This window comes from Phyllostomus hastatus, unplaced genomic scaffold, assembly GCF_019186645.2.
Source record: "Phyllostomus hastatus isolate PE091 unplaced genomic scaffold, TTU_PhHast_1.1 phas_scaffold_93, whole genome shotgun sequence".
Classification (NCBI taxonomy): Eukaryota; Metazoa; Chordata; class Mammalia; order Chiroptera; family Phyllostomidae; genus Phyllostomus; species Phyllostomus hastatus.
In genome coordinates, this window is record NW_025334042.1 from 2,763,792 (window position 1) to 2,779,973 (window position 16,182).

At 33.8% G+C, this 16,182-nt stretch overlaps 1 pseudogene; it reads right to left on the minus strand.

Moving 5' to 3' along the window:
* Nucleotides 1–5,618: 5,618 nt before the first annotated feature.
* Nucleotides 5,619–6,578, minus strand: LOC123812543 (annotated as a pseudogene).
* Nucleotides 6,579–16,182: the final 9,604 nt, after the last annotated feature.

A 16,182-nucleotide genomic window follows, 5' to 3' on the forward strand; every position in this document is an offset into this window, starting at 1 on the left:
AAATTTACATAGACTTTAGAGTTCTTAATATAATTTAGCTGTTACGTAAATTTACTTCTTAGAATAATGACAAAATTAACATAATATAATTTAAATTATTTTGATATACTTTGCATTTTGTCACTTAACACAATATTATATTTATTCCTTTGAAAAAGCACTGTTTTTTCCTTTCAATATTTTTTTTACTTATAGTAAACTTATGTTACATAAAACTTAGCATCTTAACCATTTTTAAGTGTATAATTCAGTAGGAATTTGTATCACTGTGTGTCCATCACCACAAACTATCTCCAGAACTCTTTTCATCTTCAAAACGGAAACTCTCTACCCATTAAATAACTCCTCATATACCCTCTACCCTCACCCCTGGCAAACACCATTCTATTTTCTGTGATTTTGACTACTCTAGATATATCAAATAAATGGAATTAGGCATTACTTTCTTTTTATGACTGGCTTATTGCACTTATCATAATGTTCTCAAGTTTCACCCATGTTATCATAATTTTCCTCATTTTTAAGACTGAATAGTATTCCATTATACATATATATCATATGTACTGAATGTACAAATATCTCTTCAAGACCCTACTTTTAATTATTTTGGATATATACATAGAATTAGAATTGGTGAATCGTGATAATTTTACTTTTTTTTATGAATTGCCATCTATTTTCCACAGCAGCTATAAAATTGTACGTTCCCACCATTAGTGCACTGGGTTTCAACTTTTCCATGTCCTCACCAACACATTGACCTACAATTTTTTTGTTGTTGTTGGATAGTAGTCACCCTAATGGCTGTGTGGTAGACTTTCATGTGGTTTTGAATTGCATCTTTCTAATGAGTAATGACGTTGAGCATATTTTTGTGTTCATATTGAATACTCATTTATCTTGTTTGAAAAAATATCTACTCAAGTCCTTTCCCATGTTATTAATAAATTCCATTTATTTTAAAATAATTATTTTATTATGGTTAATATACAATATTATATTAGTTTCAGAGATATATCCCAGTGATTAGACATTTATAAACTTATGATGTGATCACCCCAATAATGCTAGTATTTATATGATATCATGCATAGTTGTAACAAAATTATTGGCAATATTCCCTATGCTATACTTTATATCCCAATGACTATTCTACAACTACCCACTTGTACTTCTTAATCCTTTTACCTTTTTCACCCAGTGCCTCAACCCCCTCCCATCTGGGAACCATCAAAATATTCTCTATATGTACAAGACTGTTTCTCTCCTACTTGTCTGTTTATTTTGTCTTGTAGATTCCAATATATCATATTTTTGGACCATAAGACACACCTAGATTTTGGAGAGAGAAAAATAGGAAAAAAATTTTTTGAAGCAAAAAATGTGGTAAAATATTTAATAACATAAATAACATAATATTTTACCAATGGAAATGTAAACAGAACTCAACAACAGCATTAACAACCATTATTCCTCCCGAATTTGGGGGTGAGGGGTGAGCGTGTCTTATAGTCCAAAAAAAGTGAAATGATATGGCACTTGTCTTTCTCTCCTTGACTTACTTCACTCAGCACAATACCTTCTATGTCCATCCATGTTGTTACAGGTGACAAAGTTTCATTCTTTTTTTTTTTAATGGCTGATTCATACCCCATTGTATATATTCACTGCTTATTCTTTATCCATTCATCTGTTGATAGACACTTAAGTTGCTTCCATATTTTGGCTATTGGAAATAATGCTGCAATAAACAAATAGATATATATGTATTTTCAATTTAGTCTTCTGGGTTTCTTCAGATAAACACTCAGAAGTGGAACTGCAGGGTCCTTCTTTGTCTCTTGTTATAGTCTTTGCTTTAAAGTCTATTTTGTCTGTATAAGTATTGCTACCTCAGCTTTTTTTATTTTTATTTTCATGAAATATCTTCTTCCATTGCTTTACTTTCAGTCTGCGTGTGTGTGTGTGTGTGTGTGTGTGTGTGTGTGTGTGTATATATATATATATATATATATATATATATATATATATATATATATATATAGTGAGGCTCTTTTAGACAGCATATGTAAGGGTCTTCTTGATAGATACGTATTTCTTGCCATTTTATTATTCATATTTCTTTAAATGATTTTTCAGCTAGAGTTGCTATACAGTATTATATTAGTTTCAGGTGCACAACCTAGTGATTATACATTATGAAACTTACTAAGTGATCATCCCAATAAATTTCATACTCACCTGACACCATACATAGTTATTAGTCCCCATGACTAATCTGTAACTACTAATTTGTACTTCTTAATCCCTTCAACTTTTTCACCCATCACCCTGACCTCCTTATAATCTGGCAACCACCAAAATGTCCTCTGTATCTATGAGTCTTTTTCTGTTCTGCTTGTTCATTTATTTTGTTATTTAGGTTCAATTGTTGATATTTATTTGGAGCCATTTTATTGTGCATATTTTTTTATTATTTTCTTCTTTTCCTTCTTAAAGAAGACACTTTAACTTTTCATGTAATACTGGTTTGGTGGTGATGAACTCATTTCTTTTTTCTTTTTTTTTGGTTTTTAATCTGGGAAGCTCTTTATTTCCTTCAATTCTAAATGATAGTTTTGCTGGGCAACCTTGATTGTAGGTCCTCGATTTTCACCACTTTAAATATTTCTTGCCAACTCCCTTCTGGACTACAAAGTTTCTTTTGAGAAATCATCTGACAGTCTTATGGGAGCTCCCTTGTAGGTAACTAATTGTCTTTGTCTTTCTTTTGCTGCTTTTAAGATTTTCTCTTTGTCTTTAAACTTTTGCATGTTAATCATGGTGTGTCTTGGTGTGGGCCTCTGTGGATTCATCTTGTTTGGGTTTCTCTGTGCTTCCTGGGCTTGCACTTCTCTCCTTCACCAGATTAGGGAAGTTTTCTGTCATTGTTTTTTTTTTTAAGAAGTTTTCAACATTTTGCTCTCTCTCCTCTCTTTTCAGGAATCCTATGATGTGAATGTTGGTACACTTGAAGTTATTCCAGAGGCTCCTTGCACGATCCTCATTTTTTTGTTGTTGTTGTTCTGTTTTTTACTTCCCTAGATTCCAAATTGCTGATTTGTTTCTCTGCCTCATCTAATGTTCTGTTGATTCACTGTAAATTATTCTTCATTTCAGTTTGTGTATTCTTCCTTTATGATTGGTTCTTCTTTATGGTTTCCATGTCCTTTTATGCTGTTGAAGTTTTCTTTGAGTTCATCTGCTCTTTCCCTAAGTTCATTGAGCATCCTTATAACCAATGTTTTGAAGTCTGTATCTAGTGGATTGCTTGTCTCTATTTTCTCTAGTTCTTTCTCTGGAATTTTGTTCTGTTCTTTCATTCTGAATATTTTTCTTTGTCTTCTCATTTTGGCAGCCTTCTGTGTTTGTTTCTATGAATTAAGTAGAGCTCCTACATCTCCCAGGCTTGATAGAGTTGCCTAATGTAGAAAGTATCCTATGAGGTCCAGTGACACAGCTTAACCATACATCCAAGATGGCCACTCCAAGGGCACCCCACCCCTGTATGGGCTGTGTACACCCTTCTCTGGTACTTGAGCATTGATTCTACTAGCACATCACCAAGAGGGATTTACACCTAAACTTACTGACTGCAAGGTCTGGCTGCAACAACCATGCAGGATCATCTATGTAGGGGCCCACACCACAGAGTAGGACTTACTTCAACATGGCTCTGGCACCCATTGAGTCTACGCCTTGATTGTGTCATTTATGGAGATGGTTGGGTGTTTCTTCAATGTGATCTGAAACTACCCACCAGGTGTGCTGGCTCTGGACCCTCCTGGCAGGTACAGACCAAGATCAACTACTACCTTTCTTCTGGTAGGGGCCACCTGTCATGGTCAACAAAATTTCTAAAAAAAATGTTATTGGGTAAGTGATAGGGGTTACAGTGAATCTGTAGGTTTTATTAATTTTTTGAGTAGTTGCAGCATCTTAAGTTTTAGGCATAAACATGAGATATATTTGCATTAATTTACATATTTAATTATTTAAGCAATGATTTGAAGTTTTCATTGTACAAATATTTTACCTCCTTGGTTAATTTCTAAGTGTTTTATTCTTTATGGTTCTACTGTAAGTGGAATTGTTTTTTTAATTAAAAACTATTTTCATAGTGTTGTAGAAATACAAGATTTTTGCTTATTGACTTTGTGTCCTAGTATTTGGCTCTATTTTATACTAATTTTAATTGTGCATGTTTATGAAATCTTTAAACTTTTCTTCTTATAATATAATACCACGACAAACAGAGATAATTTTATGACTTTCTTTCCAACTTGGATGACTTTTATTTCTTTTTCTTGCCTAATTTCTCTGGCTAGGACTTCCAATACTACACTGAGTGATGAAAGGGGGCATTCTTGCCTTGTTCTGATTTTAGGAAAAAAGCTTTCAGTCTTTCACTATTGAATATGATGTTTGCTTTGAATTTTTAATATATGGCTTTATTTTTAATATATGGCTTTATTTTGTTGAGGTAGTTTCCCTCTATTTCCAGTGTGTTGAGTATTTATTTTTATCATGAAAATATGTTTAATTTTGTCATTTTTTTTCTTTGTATCTGTTGAGATGATTATGTGTTTTTTCCCCCTTAAATTTTTTAAAATCCTCACCCAAGGACATTTCTTAATTGCTTTTAGAGAGAGAGGAAGAGAGAAAAATATCAATGTAAGAAAGAAACATCAATTGTCTGATTCCCATACATGCCCCACCTGGGGATCTATCTAACTTGCAACCTAGGTATGTGCCTTGACCAGGAATCAAACCTGTGACATTTCAGTGTATGATACAATGCTCTAACCAACAAAGCTGCACCTCCCCAGTGGGTAGGGTTTCCCTGTTCATTTTATAAATGTGGCATATTACACTGATTGGGTTTTTTATGTTAAATTATCTTTGCATTCCAGAAAGAAATCACATGTGATCATGGCACATAATCTTTTTAATATGTTGTACTCTGCTAGTATTTGTTGGAAATTTTTGCATCAGTATTTGTAAGGGACATTGGTCTGTAGTTTTTTTTGTAATATCATTTTCTAGTTTTGGTATGTGGATAATTTGGGGCTTACAGAATGACTTGAGAAGTGTTCATCATTTGGGGTAAAATTTGTGAAACAGTGGTGCTAGTTCTTTAAATGTTTGGTGAAATTTACTGGTGAAGCCATCAGTCTCTGACCTTACTCTGTTGGGAGATATCAGTCTCCCAATTCAATCTCTTTTCTAGAGATGTCTATTCAAATTTTCAATTTCTTTGTGATTTCATTTGGATAGGTTTAGGATTTCTAGGAATGTGTCCAGTTCCTCCAGGTTATGCAATCTGCTGGTGTACAATTGTTATTAGTCTCTTAGGATCTTTTTTATTTATGTAGAATCAGCTCTACTGTTCCCACTTTCTTTTTTTTAAACTGTCACCAAAATGGCTTTTAATTATATTTCTTAAAAACAGTAAGTAGTAATCCATGGCACTTGGTAATTTGTTCAGCCATGAAAAAAGGTATATGAAATCACTGAAAGCTTTTTTGAGGAGTCTTCTCTAACAAATTCAAGGTAGGCTCACTCAGCATAATCCAATACTAAAAAGATTGTAATGTTAAGGTAAAACATGGCCCAAGTTCCTGAACTCCCACTCTCGTTTCACTCTTGAATATGTATCTGTGAAAACTGAAGAAGATCTATCCCATTGACTGTGGAATGTGGCAAACTTCATCCCAATAAACTGAATATTATGGGGAGAGAGGAATGCAAACATTGTCCAACAGAATGACCCAGCCATGTTGTAAAATTATTCAGAATCATTTCAGGTATGTATTCTGTGGAGTTCTTGCCTCTTCTCCTAATTTGTTTACACAGGTGAACACTGTTGATTTGAACAGTTGGTCCATTTGGCAAGTGACTCAGAATTAATCCATTTGGTGTTTTACAATCTTCATTAATAATGGTCAGATATGTGAAATCTCTTGAGATGCCCTGTGGAATAATTTTTTTCAGAGCTGGCCCTTCTCTATAATAAACATGTGAGTTTTGTATAATTGTGGAGAGATGTTCACAGAGTCATACTGTTCTCCCATGAGATCTATCTGATGTTGTAATGAGAACCTTGGAAGAGATTTGTTGACGTGACAAACAAATTCATCTGTAGCTTCATCATAAGCAACCTCATCATTAGATTCTACTCTGGTTTCATCATACACTCACTGATTGTGAATGGTCTGGGGTGTAGGCTTTGGTGAAGCTTTATCACTAAGAGCCTCTTTCTCTTTTTAAAGTTTTTGTTTAGCTGCCAACTTTTCCTTCCACTGCTGCTCTTTCCGCTGTGTGAACAATAAGTGTCACCGGTGTGTCTTCTTAATCTCTGAAATGCTAAAACTAAAAGGAAAGGCGGACACTTTGGGTGGTTGGAACCCACTTTCTGTCACATCATCCTCAGCAACTGCAGCCTCCTGAGGTTATTCAGTAGCAACTTTTTGTTTCAGGTTTTTCTGCTGCCGCAGGTCTTCTCCATGGTGTTTGCCCCCTAATGTTCCCACTTTCATGTCTGCTTTTAATAACTTTAATCTTCTCTCTCTTTTTTTTTAGTCAATTCAGCTAAAACTTCTCTCAACTTTCTTGAACTACTTGAATAACAAGTTTTCATTTTGATTTTCTCTATTATTTTTTATTATTTATTTCAGTCACTCTTCTAATCATGATTTCCTTCCTTCTTCTTTTAAAAGATTTTATTTATTTATTTTTAGAGAGGGAAGGGAGGGAAAAAGAGAGAGAGAGGGAAACATCAATGTGCAGTTGCTGGGGGCTGTGGCCTGCAACCCAGGCATGTGCCCTGACTGGAAATCGAACCTGTGATGCTTTGGTTTGCAGCCCATGCTCAATCCACTAAGCTACGGCAGCCAGTACTTATTTCCTTCCTTCTGCTAGCTTTGGATTTAGTTTGTTCTTTTTCTAGTTCTCTAGGTTGTTAAGATAGGTTTTCCTAAGTTGTAAAGATAAGTTGTTATCAAGATAACATTTTTGTTTTTTAATGTGTTTATAGCTATAAGTCTACCCCTTGGCATTGTGTCCCATACATTTTTGTATGTTGTGTTTTCATTTTCATTTGTATCTAAGTAATTTCAAAATTTCATCCTTGATCCATTGATTGTTTAAGAGTTTAATTTCCACTAATTTGTGATTTTCTCAGATTTCTTTCTGTTAATGATTTCTAACTTCATTGTGGTAAGAGAAAGGTGTTTTATATGACATTTATGTCTTCATTAAGACATAAATATGTCTCCATTAAGATTTTATTTGTGACCTAATGATGGTCTATCCTAGAAAATACCCCATGTGCATTTGAGAAGAGTGTATATGTTATTGTTATTGAATAGAGTATTCATTATGTGTCTATTAGTATTTGTTGATACATTGTATTGTTTATTCCTCTACCTCCTTACTAATCTTCTGTCTGGTTGTTTGTTTTATTTATTATTAAGAAGATATTGAAGTCTTCAACTTTTTTTTTTACTAATGTCTATTTTTACCTTCAATTCTGTCAATTTTGTCTTTATATATTTTGATAGTTTGTTATTAGGTACACTAATGCTTATAATTGTTATATACTTTTACATTACATTTTCATTAATTTATAGCATCCTTTTTGTCACTTATAAATGTTTTTTATTTAAAGTCTACTTTGTTTAACATTAGTATACCCACTTCTGCTCTCTTTTGGTTACTTTTTGCATAGACTATTTTTTTAATCCTTTCACTTTCAATCTATTTATGTCTCTGAAAATATGGTGAGTCCTTTTTAAATAACATTGGTTGTATCATTTTTAAAATCCATTCTGCCACTCTGTCTTATTAGAAAGTTTAATATATTTACATTAAAAGTAACTGCTGATGAGGAGAGAATTACATCAGTCATTTTGTAATTTGTTTTTTACATACTTTCTCCTATTAATTTTGCCTCTTATTTCTTAAATGTCTATTGTCTTTCATTGATTTTTTCACAGTGAAATTTTTAAATTTCCTTCTCATTTCCTTTTGTGCATATTCAATAACTATGTTCTTTGTGGTTAGCATGAAGATTACATTTAACATGCTAGAGTTATGGCTCTAGTTTGGATTTTACAGCAGCTTTTTCAACAAGATACAAAACTCTGCTCCTTTACAACTCTGTTTCCACCTTTTTTTTATTTTAGGTGTTACATAACTACATGTTTATATAGTAGGGGTCCAAACATAAACTAATAACTTTTAATGCATTAGTTTTTTACATTATGTAGAAAACCAAATGTGAAGTTACAAGTGAATGTTTAAATAATACCAACTTTTAGACCAGTACTTGTGTATGTTTTCATGTAAAGGGAGTAGCTAACCATTGTCACAACAATATTAGCTTTTATAATTTGCTCCTGAATTTACCTTTACTGAGATCTTCATTTCTTCTTACAGCATTGTTACTCTCTAGTGACATTGCATTTCAACCTATAGGACACCCCTCAGCATTTATTGCAGGGCATGTGTAGTGGCAACACATTTCATCATTTTTTGTCTATCCAGGAATATATTCATTTCTTTTACACTTTTGAAGGACAGATTTTCTGGATATGGAATTCTTACTTGACACTATGTTTAATTTGAGTACTTTAACTAAATCATCCCTTTGCCTTCTCATCAACCAAGTTTTTTGGTAAGAAATCTGCTTTTTGAGGGCCACCTGCACAGGATGAGTCCCTTCTCTCTTGCTGTTTTCAAGAGTCTCTGTCTTTCAACATTTTAATTACAATGTGCCTTTGAGTTCCACCTACTCAGTTATGCGATAGCACTTGTATGTGATGCACACGTACACAGGCACACAAACACATATGATTGTCTCAAAATAATTGAAGTAGTTAAGTGACTTATCCAAATACAAGAAGCTAGAGAATAAAACAAATTTGAGTCCAAAAATTTTAACCTGGCTCTTCCATACTGGAACTGGACAGTCTTGAGGTTCATTATTATATTATGCTCCTCTTTCATTCTACATAACTTTTTTATGCTTATACTTATTTTTCAAAACCAATCATCATCATGACCTCCACTGTAAGACCTCTGGTTTCTCATGATTCTTCTTGCACACATTTCTTAGCATTCAGTATGTCACAGTTACTTGAATGCATCACTTACTCCTCATGCTATTAAAAAAACAGCAAGTATCCTTTACTTACTGAGTTTCTGTTGCTCAGCACAATCCCTGAAACAAGAAAAATTCTCAATAAAAGGTGAGGAAAAAGGGTTGGAATTAGAGCTGGAAATGGAAGCATTTGCTCAGTAGTAAAGTATGCTCCAAAGCTTGAAATTACAAATCTGAGTACAGTGTTTAAGGACAGCAATGCCAAGCTGGCTGACATAAACAATTTAGGAAAACAACATATGGTCTCATATAGTATTTAATTCAACTAGCAGAGCTGAAAATATAGAAAGCTCTAGTAAGTGTCAGAAAAATTTTAATTTATGATTTCAATCAGTTCAAATTACTGTATTTAAAGTACTGCCAGAAGGAAGAGTAGTATGGATAGTGTAAATTCTAGACATTAGCCTCTATGTGAGTAAAATTATGAGTAAACTGATTTCAGAGTCATTACATTCTAACAGTTACCACAAAATGGACTACAATGTATATCATCTAGCTCCTTTCCCATCTTTAAATGCAGTCTGATAAAGTCCAGACAACTTCTGTGAAGAACTGGACACTGTACCAGATCAAATTAATATTTAATAACTCATCAGGGCTTTCTACTTTCTCTAAAATTAAAAACCTATAAATTAAGATGTCAGGATTCCAAGCCACAAGATTACTGATTTTCTAGTTATTGTTATGTGTTGTATGGGCAATAGATAGCAAAAACTCTCCAGTTTGGATTTGAAGTATTTACATAAACATGTTTGAAATAATCAAACTACTGTTACAGAGAAAGGAAAACACAACTCAGATTCTGGAGACGTTAAGCGTCCCATTGTCTAAGTGTCTATGAGATATATTTAAGTTCTATTCTTTACTGAATGGAAATTAAGCCATTTACTCAAATGCTTGTGGCCTGCTTTTATTTTTCAACAAAATTCTACTTCTTAGGAAAAGGAATGTCTCTAGATATTGTACTTTAAAATTCTTTTGAAAATATGTATTTTAGAGAAAAAGTCAACAAACAACAGTCAGTGCACCAAATTCAGCTTACCTCCTGTTTTTATAAATAAAATTTTATTAAAGCATAGATTCACTCATTCACTTACAGAGTATCTATAGCTAATTTTGCACTCCTGTAGCAAAGTTTAGTAGTTGCAACAGGCTATATAATCAGTCAAGCTCCACATATTTGCTGTCTGGCTCTTTATAGGGCAGGTTTACTGACCCACGTTGTAGAGCCATTGTTCACACACACAGGTCAGAGATTCGTGCCTTACAGATCATGTCGGACCGACACGGGGGATTTAAAATTTTACAACTTCTATGAGGACAAGTTGCTATAGTAACCAAATTACACATGTATGTACTTTTTTATTTAGCAATCTCCTCTCTCAGATTCTAATCCAGAGGTATTCTAGCCAAAGTACAAAAGGCTGTGCTATTCACTGCAGTACTGTATCTATTAGCACAAGGCTAGAAACAATCAATTTCCCCTAAGAGAATACTGCCTGGATAAACCTTAAACATCCAAACAATGGAGTATAATGCAGCAATGTTAAAAAATGAAGACCAAATCTGTATATTATGAAGGAGTGAGACCAAGATATAATGTTGAATAAAAAATATTGAGTAAAGTGTGTATAGGATGGAACCTTTTATCTAAAAAGTATGAGTGAAATATAAAATACACATTAATATATACAATATATTATATTAATAATAAACTATTGGAAGGATGTCCCATAAAAATAACAAAAATATTTGTACAGACTATAAGGTAGACTTTTTAAATTATAACTTGGCTTGTAGGATTCATTTCTAAATCTTATAAATATTTTACAAAGATATTATTTATCTGGATAAACAATGCCTGAAAATAAAACCAGTAAACTGTATGTGTAGTTGGTGGCACAGCCTCAGAAAGGGGAAATGTGATAGGCAGAATAATGGCCCTCCCCCACATGCCCAGGCCCTAGTCCTCAGAACCTGTTAGTATTTTCCTTTACATGGCACAAGGACTTTCCTAGGATGCAAAATCTCAGGAAGGGGAAGTTAGCCTGGATTATCTGGGTATGTTCATACAAGTTCTTAAAAGAAAAAAATCTTTTCTAGCTTTGTTCAGAGAATCATGTGAGGACTGAGGAAGTACCCAAAAGATGGCAAAATTACCATCTTTGAAGATGAAAGAAGGGTGGCATAAATAAGCTAGTTGGACAGCTTGCAAAATAGAGCAATGAAATGGGTTTTCCTCAAAAGCCTCCAGAAAGAAAATCAGCTCTGTCGACACCTTGATTTTAGCCCAGTATTGAACTTCTGAACTACAAAACTAAGATAATAACTTTGTATTGTCTTAAGCCACTAAATTTGTAATTTGTTACAGTAGCAATAAAAAGCTAATATAGAGATATACTTTAAGGACTAACAGATTGTAAATGCTCTTAAACTATTTTTAGTAACCATAAGTTAGTATCTCCTTTTATATGCATTAAAAGAGAATAACTGTGGCATTGTTTCTGAGAACAAAGATATTTAGCATAAGAGATAGCATAGAAATCTGAAATTGATGAGGTTAAGAAAAATACTCCATATTCCTAAATGAGAATCAGAAATGTCTGTATGAACACCAAAACTATTATGTATATGGAAATCTATATATACATATATTTTTTTTTTCCTGGCATGAAGTCCCCCTGCCCAACACACCTCCACCTTTCACCCTCACCCTTACCCCACTAAAGCTTTGTCCATGGGTCTTTTATACATATCCCTTGACAACCTTTCCTTCTCTCCACCTTTATCCTCCTCCCTCCTCCCCTCTGGTTACTGTCACTTGTTCTTTATTTCAATATCTCTGGTTATATTTTGCTTGCTTGTTTGTTTTGTCAGTTAGGTTCCATTAATAGGTGAGATCATATGGTATTTGTCTTTCACAGTCTGGCTTACTTCATTTAGCATAATGCTCTCCAGTTCCATTCATGCTGTCACAAAGGGTAGGAGCTCCTTCATTCTTCCTGCTGCATAGTATCCAATTGTGTAAATGTACCATAGCTTTTTGATCCACTCATCTACTGATAGCCACTTAGGTTGTTCTAGCATTTGACTATTGTAAATTGTGCTGCTATGAACATTGGGGTACATACATTCTTTTGAATTGGTATTTAAGGATTCTTAGGACATATTCCCAGCAGTGGAATTGCTGGGACAAAAGATGTTCCATCTTTAGTTTTTGGAGGAAATCCCCTACTGTTTTACACAGTGGCTACACCAGTCTGCATTCCTACTCAGAGTATACTAGGGTTGTCTTTTCTCCACAACCTCACCAGCACTTGTTGTTTGTTGATTTGTTTATGAAGTACATTCTGACAGGTGTGAAGTAGTATCTCATTGTGGTTTTAATTTGCATCTCTCTGATGGCTAGTGATGCTGAGCATCATTTCATATGTTTGTGAACCCTCCATATGTCCTCCTTGGAAAAGTGTCTGTTCAGGTCTTCTGCCTATTTATTAATTGGAGTATTTGTTCCAGGAATGGAGTCATGTCAGTTCTTTATATATTTTGGAGATCAAACCCTTTTCTGGGGTATCGTTTGCAAATACATTTTCCCATACAGTTGGTTCCCTTTTCATTTTGCTAATATTTTCTTTAGCCAACAAGAAGCTTTTTATTTTGATGGAGTCCAGTTTGTTTACTCTTTCCTTTATGTCCCTTGTTCTACAGGACATATCTGTGAGAATATTGCTGTACAGAATATCTGTGATTTTCTGCCTATGTTCTTCTCTGGGACTTTTATGGTATCATGAATTATATTTAAGTCTTTTAAGCATCTTTAGTTTATTTTTGTGTATGGTGTAAACTGGTGGTCAAGTTTCACTTTTTTGAGTGTAGCTGTCCAGGTCTCCCAATACCATTTGTTCAAGAAACTATTCTTCATCCAATTTATACTTCTGCCCCTTTTGTCAAATATTATGCAACCTTAGAGAAATGAGTTTATTCTGGGCTATTTTGTTCCATTAATCTATGTGTCTGATCTTATGCCAGTACCGGACTGTTTTGATTACTGTGTCCTTGTAATACAGTTTGATATGAGGTATTTTGATCCCTCCTACTTTATTTTTCTTTCTCAAAATTGGGGTCATTTATCATTTCATATAAATTTTTGAAATGTTTGTTCTATATCTGTGAAATATGTCATTGGTATTTTAATAAGGATTACATTGAATCTATAAATTGCTTTGGGTAGTATGGACATTTTGAGGATGTTAATTCTTCTAATCCATGAACATTGTATATGCTTCCATTTGTTTGTGTCTCCCTTAATTTCTTTCTTCAGTGTGGTCTAGTTTTCTGAGTATAGATATTTTACCTCTTTGATTAAGTTTATTCCTTGATATTTTGTTTTTCTTGTTGCTATAGGAAATGAGATTTTTCCCCTGATTTCTGTTTCTGATATTTCATTGTTGGTGTACAAAAATGCCTTCTATTTCTGAATCTTGACTTTGTATCCTGCTGTTTTGCCAAATTCATTTATTAGGTCAAGTAGATTTTTGGTCAAATCTACAAGATTTTCTATGTATACTATCATGTCATCTGCAAACAATGACAGTTTTACTTCCTCCTTTCCAATTTGGATACCTTTTACTTCTTTTTCTTGTCTGATTGCTTGGCTAGGACTTCCAATACCATGTTGAATAGGAGTGGTGAAAGCAGGCATCCTCATCCTGTTCCTTATCTTAATGGGAAAGCTTTTAGTTTTTGCTCATTGAGTATGACATTGGCTGTAGGGGTTTTGCATATATGGCCTTTATTATGTTGAGTTATGCTTCCTCTACTCCCACTTTGTTTAGTGTTTTTATCATAAATGGGTGCTGTACCTTATCAAATCTTTTTTCTGCATGAATTGATATGATCATGTGATTTTTATCTTTTCTTTCATTTGTGTGATATATTATGCTTATCAATTTGTGAATATTGTACCATCTTTGCATCCCTGGGATGAATCCCATTTGATCATAGCATATAATCTCTTTAATATATTATTGAATGTGGTTTGCCAATATTTTGTTGAGGATTTTAGTATCTATGTTCATTAGCATCATTGGCCTGTGGTTTTCTTTCTTTGTTATGTCATTATCAGGTTTTGGGATTAGGATGATGCTAGCTTCATAAAAAGAGTTTGGGAGTTTTCCCTTTTCTTGGATTTTTTGGAATAGTTTGAGAAGGCAAGGAGTTAGCTCATACTTAAATGTTTGTAAAATTCTCCTGTGAAACAGCCCAGTCCAAGGCCTTTGTGTGCCAGGAGGTTTTCATTTACTGCTTCAATTTTACCAGCTATTATTGGTCTGTTCAGGCTTTATGCTTCTACTTGATTCAGTTTTGGAAGATTATATGTTTCTAGAAATTTGTCCTTTTCACCCTCATTTTCAAATTTCTTGGCATATAGTTGTTTGTAGTAATTTCTTACAATCCTTTATATTTCTGTGGTATCAGTTTTAATTTCTCCTCTTTCATTTCTGATTTTATTTGTTTATGTCTTCTCTCTTTTTTCTTGATGAGTCTGGTTATAAGTTTGTCAATTTTGTTTATCTTTTCAAAGAACCAGCTCCTGGATTCATTGATCCTTAGAATTGTGCTTTCCATCTCTATGTCATTTAATTCTGCTCTGATCTTAATTATTTCCTTCCTTTTATTCACTCTGGGCTTTGCTTGTTATTGTTCCTCCAGTGCTTGTACATAGAGGGATAGGTTGTTTATTTGAAATATTTCTATTTTTTGACATAGTCCTGTATCACTCTAAAATTCTTTTTCAGGACTCTCTTTTCTGTGTCCCATAGATTTTGAACTATTGGGTGTTCATTTTCATTTGTTTTCAGAAATTTTTGATTTCTTCTTTGACCTTGTTATTAGCCCCTTCATTGTTTAATAACATGCTATTCGGTCTCCATGACTTTGTGTGTTTTTTTTTCTTGAGGTTGGTTTCTACTTTCAAGCCCTTATGGTCCAAGAAAATGTTTGATATAATTTCAATTTCCTGAATTTTTTGAGGATTGTTTAGTGTCCTATCACATGTCCTATCTTTGAAAATGTTCCATGTGCATTTCAAAAGAATGTATAGTTTGCTTCTTTGGGATGAAAGGTTCTTTATATGTCAGTTAAGTCCATTTGATCTAATGCACCATTCAGTTCCACAATATCCTTGTTGATATTTTGTTTCAAATGTCTAACCATTGTTGACAGTGTTGTGTTGCTGACTATATCTTTCTTGAAGTCTTCCAAAATTTTTGTTATACATTTGGGGGCTCCTATGTTGGGTATGTGTATGTTTACAATATTTATGTCTTCTTGATGGATTCTTTCCTTGAGTATTATGAGCTGCCCTTCTGTATCTCTTTTTATGCCTCTGTTTTGAAGTCTGTTTTCTCTGATATAAGTATTACTACCCCATCTTCTTTTTTTCCTATCCATTTGCTTGGAATACTTTTTCCCCAAAACTTCACTTTCAGCCTGTGTAGTTTCAGGTCTTCTGTTCTGAGGTGGGTCTCTTGTAGGCTGCATATATGCTGGTCATGTTTTCTTATCCATTCACCTACCCTATGTCTTTTTATTGGAGCATTTAATCAATTTACCTTTAAGATTATTATTGATAGGTACTTATTCATTGTCATTTTATCCCCGTTGTACCTGAGTTCCTCTCTATATCACTCTTTTCTTTCATCTTCTTAAAGCAGTCCTTTCAGCATCTCTTGCAGTGCTGGTTTGGAGGAGGTGTATCCTTTTAGCTTTCTTTTGTCTTGGAAGCTCCTTATTTGGCCTTCCATTTTAACTGAGAGCCTTGCTGGGTAGAGTAGTCTTGGTTGCAGGTCTTTGGTTTTCATTACTTGGAATATTTCTTGCCATTCCCTTTTGGCTTGTAGGGTTTCCATTGAGGAGTCAGCTGCTAGCAATATTGGGGCTCCCTTGTATGTTACTTTCTGTTTCTCCCTTGCTGCCTT